A 6,327-nucleotide genomic window follows, 5' to 3' on the forward strand; every position below is an offset into this window, starting at 1 on the left:
GACAGCTTAGCTCAGTAATCAGCTTACCTTGTTGAGAAAATGCTTTGCTTCAGTGACACCCCAGACAGCTTAGCTCAGTAATCAGCTTACCTTTATGCTCAGAGTATGTTTTGGGGCATTTTGAGGTGTTACATGGTGTTTTGAGTGTGTTTTGGGATAAAATTGAGTGTTTCAAGTGGTTTGGGCATGTTGAGTGTGTGTGGGTGTGTTTGTATTGAGCTCAGAGTTTGTTTTGGGGCATTTTGAAATGTTTTGGGATAAAATTGAGTGTTTTAAGTGGTTTGGATGTATTGAGTGTGTGTGGGTGTGTTTGTATTGAGCTCTGGGTGTGTTTTGGGGCATTTTGAGGAGTTACATGGTGTTTTGAGTGTGTTTTGGGATAAAATTGAGTGTTTTTACTGAAACTGAGGTTCCCCACGAATAGACCTGTCTCTGATAAAATGCTTTGGTTCGCAGTGACATCTCAGACAGCTTAGGTCAGTAATCAGCTTACCTTTGTGCCATCTTGACATGACATGATGCTCTCGGGAACACATTCCTCACACAAATAGATAAATCTCTGCACACTCAGTGAAATGTGGCTCAAAAATCTCTTAACTTCTTGTATGGTACATTTGCAGGATTGAAGCAAAGTCAGTCTTTTTATAATAATATATTTCCTCTATGTCACATAAACAGCTTTCATTCCTTCACAGCACCAACATCCACACAGAGTGTCCACACAGACAACACTGCGTCATTAAACTGTATATTAATGTACTTTAACTACTTTACATGTACGGTAAGTCCTCGTTACACGGTACATGTGCGTTCCTGAAAACCTTACCACAAATCAGAATTACCGTATCCCGAACCCATTATAACGTGCAATAATAGGGAATGCGCTCCAGCTTCCTGGGAGGTAGGCTAGAAAATGGCCTGTTCATACTCAGATATTGTGTACAAAAATCATTTCAAAGTAAAAAAATCTTTAATTGTCATATCAATAGATGTTTGCAAAGTTTTAGACAGTATAAGAAGGGATTATAGGATCAAAATTCTTATGGAATATCAAATAAATGAAAAAGTACTAGACCTAATAACAAAAGTTTACCCTGGAGACAAAACTAGACTAAGACTTCAAACACAAAATTTAACAAGTGGCATCAGACAGACAGACAGACAGACAGACAGCAGGGGGATGTACATACAGCCTCCATAACACTTGGCAAATTAACCCCTTCACTACCAGGACGTGCTTTCATACATAGTCATTCTGTTTTCTATTTTGGTGATTCTATACAGCTTCACAAACTTATTATGTGGGGATTCAAATAGTGAAAACTCAGGCCATTAATCCTCTGACCTCCATAGACTCTTCCTAATGTCAATAAAATCGTCTAATCACGCCCAAAACTCACAGTAAAAATGCCTCCCAGTACTGAAGGGGTTAAAAATTATGAAGACTGTGGCCATTAATCTTGTGATCTCCATAGACTCTTCTTAGTGTCAATAAAATGGTCTAATGGTACACAAATCTCAAGGTAAAAATACGTCCCAGTACTGAAGGGGTTAAAATAGTGAAGACTGTGGCCATTAATCTTCTGACCTCCATACACCCTTCCTAATGTCATCAAAATGGTCTAATGGTACACAAACCTCAAGGTAAAAATGTGTCCCAGTACTGAAGGGGTTAAAATAGTGAAGACTGTGGCCATTTATCCTCTGACCTCCATACACCCTTCCTAATGTCAATAAAATGGTCTAATGGTACACAAATCTCAAGGTAAAAATGTGTCCCAGTACTGAAGGGGTTAAAATAGTGAAAACTGTGGCCATTTATCCTCTGCCCTCCATACACCCTTCCTAATGTCAATAAAATGGTCTAATGGTACACAAACCTCAAGGTAAAAATGTGTCCCAGTACTGAAGGGGTTAAAATAGTGAAGACTGTGGCCATTAATCTTCTGACCTCCATACACCCTTCCTAATGTCATCAAAATGGTCTAATGGTACACAAATCTCAAGGTAAAAATGTGTCCCAGTACTGAAGGGGTTAAAATAGTGAAGACTGTGGCCATTTATCCTCTGCCCTCCATACACCTTCCTAATGTCAATAAAATGGTCTAATGGTACACAAATCTCAAGGTAAAAATACATCCCAGTACTGAAGGGGTTAAAATAGTGAAGACTGTGGCCATTTATCCTCTGCCTCCATACACCCTTCCTAATGTCAATAAAATGGTCTAATGGTACACAAATCTCAAGGTAAAAATACATCCCAGTACTGAAGGGGTTAAAATAGTGAAGACTGTGGCCATTAATCTTCTGCCCTCCATACACCCTTCCTAATGTCAATAAAATGGTCTAATGGTACACAAATCTCAAGGTAAAAATACATCCCAGTACTGAAGGGGTTAAAATAGTGAAGACTGTGGCCATTTATCCTCTGCCCTCCATACACCCTTCCTAATGTCATCAAAATGGTCTAATGGTACACAAACCTCAAGGTAAAAATAGGTCCCAGTACTGAAGGGGTTAAAATAGTGAAGACTGTGGCCATTATCTTCTGTCCATACACCCTTCCTAATGTCAATAAAATGGTCTAATGGTACACAAATCTCAAGGTAAAAAATACGTCCCAGTACTGAAGGGGTTAAAATAGTGAAGACTGTCATTAATCTTCTGCCTCCATACAAAATAATGTCAAATAAATGGTCTAATGGTACACAAATCTCAAGGTAAAAATACATCCCAGTACTGAAGGGGTTAATAACTTTCAAAATAATAATAAAGACATTAGAAAGTGTAAATTTGTGCTCAAAGATGACACTTTAAATGTGACTCACTTATTCTTTGCAGACGATGGAATGCTGTCAGCGAGCAGCATGGAAGACGCAGAGAGAGTGGTGGTCAGGTGGTGGTGGAGACAGGGAGAGTATGTGGCCTGGAGATTAACAAACAGAACACCAATAATCTTGTGACCTCCATGCACCCTTCCTAATGTCAATAAAGTTGTCTTATCATGCCCAAAATTACTAATAAACCATATTATTATTAATTATTATTATTATTATTATTTTACACACACACACTGGGATGGACTGGGAGAGGCTGGGATGACTGGGAGAGAGAAAAGGAGGACAGAGAAGTCTGTGAGCATGTATTTCATGAGAAGTTATGGGTGGAAGGAGCACAGGTGGAGAAGATGTACAGAATGGGAATGAAAGTGAGAGGGAGTGAGAGGCCCCTAATAGTATGTATGTCTGCGTGATGTATATGATAAATGGGAGGTGGTGAAGAGGGGCAGACAGCTGAGAGACTGTCATGAGGAAGACATAAGTCAAATCAGGATTGCCCTGACAAAACTAAGAAAGAGAGAGAACAAGACGCAATGCTAAAGGAAAAGTTGCAAGACAAAAGAAGACAAGGAGGCCAGTGGAAAATACAGAGGGGAAAAATTGTGAGAGTAGGAGAAGGCACTGGTGGGGACTGAAATACAGGTGTACGGGACAAAGAAATCAGCGAAAAGAGTGTCAAAATGAAGGTAATAAATATACAAGGGCTAACACAAACTAAAGCAAAAGAAGTAGAAGAGTTAGTGAGTGATGATAGTATAGTTTGCTTAACAGAGACCCAGAAGAAGCTAAGAGATATAAACTTCAGTGATAACTGTGTGATAGTAGATAATATGAGAGAGGAGCAAGATAGAAAGGGAGGAGGACTAATGGTGCTATATAGGAAGGATACAGGAGTACAGCTAGAGAAGATACCAACAAAATGTCCGGATATATTGCACACAAAAGGGAAAATGAGAGGATGGGAGATGAGACTAGTAGTGGTTTACCTGAGTGTTAACGATCCACCCAGAAATAATAATATTAAGCTACAAATGGAAAGGATAATAAATGGAAACTCTCACCGCTCTTAGTCATGGGTGACTTTAATGGACATGTGGGCTTCAAAGGGGAGCAGAAGGTGAATACAAATGGAGAAATCATTTTGGAATTGATAATGTTAAATGATGATTGCAAATGCACAGGAGGAGAGTTCACATGGAGCAGAAATGAACAAAGGAGTGTTATTGATTATGTACTGGCAACAAATCAAGTCTATAGGAAATTCAAGAGCATGCATATAGATGAGGAGAAGGACATTTTGACATGTCAGACCACAATCCAATTGAAGTGGAGCTAATAATAAAGAGAAGAAGAAAAATGTGAGAGAAAAGAGTGGGTTGTGAAGGAGTATTATAAAACAGACAATAATTCCTTAGAAAGATTTTGGGTGTGCATGGAAAGCCAGGCGCTAAATAAGGAAGTGGAGAACATTGAAAATTGGAGTCACTAATAAAGAGAAGGTGCTAAAAGGAAAATATAGGAGAAGAGGAGAAAAGAATAGCAAGAACACAGAGCCTGTATGGATAAATGATGTAATTAGGAAAGAAATCAAAGAAAGGAGGAGGAGAAATGCAACAACAAATGAAGAAGAGAGGAAAGGTGGAAGGAGTTATACCCAAAGCAAAAGAAAGGGTACATGTGCTAATAAAAAAGGAGATCTGTAAACAAGAAGAGAAAACAGTCAAAGAAATGAAGGAAAGCAAGGATGGAGGAAAGAAGATGTGGGAGTACATTAAGAAGCTAAAGGGAAAAGATCAAGGAGAAAAATCCCCTAAAAATCTATGGAGAAGATGGGGTACAACTGGAGCAGGAGAAGGTGGGGGGGGAGGAGGTAAAGAAATTGTGGAGCAACATATATAGAAAATATGAAAACAATATTGAAGAAATGTGGAATGTGAGGAAGAGAGAGAGTATGAGAACATGATCAAAGACATAGAAGAGAAACGATCAGTTAGGCTGAACGCAGTTGATGAACAAGGGACACAAATGCAATATATACAGACTTGTGCAGTGGAGGTATGGGAACACATCGACATGGCAAGAAGGGTGACAGGAGGAGAGGTGCAATTACAACAGAACATTATCACAGAGGAAAGAGTGGCGAGGTGTCTGGGAAAATGAAGAGCAAACGAGCTGTGGGGACAGATAATATTAAAGGACAAATGTACAAGGAGATAGGAAATAGCACAGTATTAAAGGAAATATTAGCAAAGGGAATGAAAAGTACATTAGAGTCAGGCCATGTACCACCAAGCTGGAAAGAATCAAGGACAGTGATGATCCCCAAAACAAGATGCCCAAAAGCCAAGGATTTGAGACCTATTGCATTAACTAACGTTGGGTATAAACTAATGATGTCAATCATAAGAGATGGCTTAGAAGATCACATAACAAAGAACAGCTTAGGGAAACAAACGCAAGGAGGTTTCACAGAACGTAGTACAATTGAAAATAACATTTTTGTTCTAAAATACTGCATACAAAAATCTTTCAAGATGAAAAAGCGTTAATTGTAACATCAATTCATTTTGCCAAAGCATAAAGAGGGAGAAATTAATACACCAGCCATACCAGGAAAATACTGAAAAAATAATTGGGGCTCTGCTTTTTAACAATACAGACATACAACAAACAAACACAACTCTGCAAAAATTTTGGAATGTAAGACAAAAGAAGATCAAGGAAATAGAAGATGATAACAGAAATCAATAAGTGAAAGAACAAAAGACCACAGGAGACAGCCAGAAAAATACGTCAGGCAGTGGGACTGGGAGGAGAGCCAGATCTGGGATCTGAGGCTGGGAGGAGACTTGGGAGACAACTAGGCACAACTCAACTCAACTGGGAAAGGCATGAGACTGGGTTGCACTGGGAGATTGGGAGGCTGGGAGGCACTGGGAGAGGCTGGGAGGCACTGGGAGAGGCTGGGAGGCACTGGGAGAGGCTGGGATGCACTGGAAAGGCTGTGATGTCACTGGGACTTGGGATGCACTGGGAGAGGCTGGGAGGCACTGGGAGGCTGGGAGGATGCACTGGGAGGCTGAGGCAGGGAGACTGGGAGGCACTGGGAGATTGGGAGGCTGGGAGGCACTGGGAGAGGCTGGGATGCACTGGGAGAGGCTGGGAGGCACTGGGAGACTGGGATGCACTGGGAGGCTGGGAGGCTGGCACTGGAGAGGCTGGGAGGCACTGGGAGAGACTGGGTTGCACTGGGAGAGCTGGGAGGCACTGGAGAGGCTGGGATGCACTGGGAGAGGCTGGGAGGCACTGGGAGAGGCTGGGAGGCACTGGGAGAGACTGGGAGGCACTGGGAGAGGTTGGGATGCAGTGGGAGGCTGTGATGCCACTGGGAGAGGTTGGGAGGCACTGGGAGAGGCTGGGAGGCACTGGGAGAGGCTGGGAGGCACTGGGAGAGGTTGGGATGCACTGGGAGGCTGGGAGGCACTGG

At 41.5% G+C, this 6,327-nt stretch overlaps 1 long non-coding RNA gene across 1 annotated transcript; it reads left to right on the forward strand.

Annotated features, from left to right (window-relative positions):
- The first annotated feature begins 285 nt into the window (after positions 1–285).
- Positions 286–3,014, forward strand: LOC123502456. The gene is made up of 2 exons (XR_006674089.1): positions 286–476; positions 2,842–3,014. It is a non-coding gene; the product is annotated as an uncharacterized LOC123502456 (long non-coding RNA).
- The last annotated feature ends 3,313 nt before the right edge of the window (positions 3,015–6,327 follow it).

Source organism: Portunus trituberculatus, chromosome 11 (genome assembly GCF_017591435.1).
Source record: "Portunus trituberculatus isolate SZX2019 chromosome 11, ASM1759143v1, whole genome shotgun sequence".
Lineage (NCBI taxonomy): Eukaryota > Metazoa > Arthropoda > Malacostraca > Decapoda > Portunidae > Portunus > Portunus trituberculatus.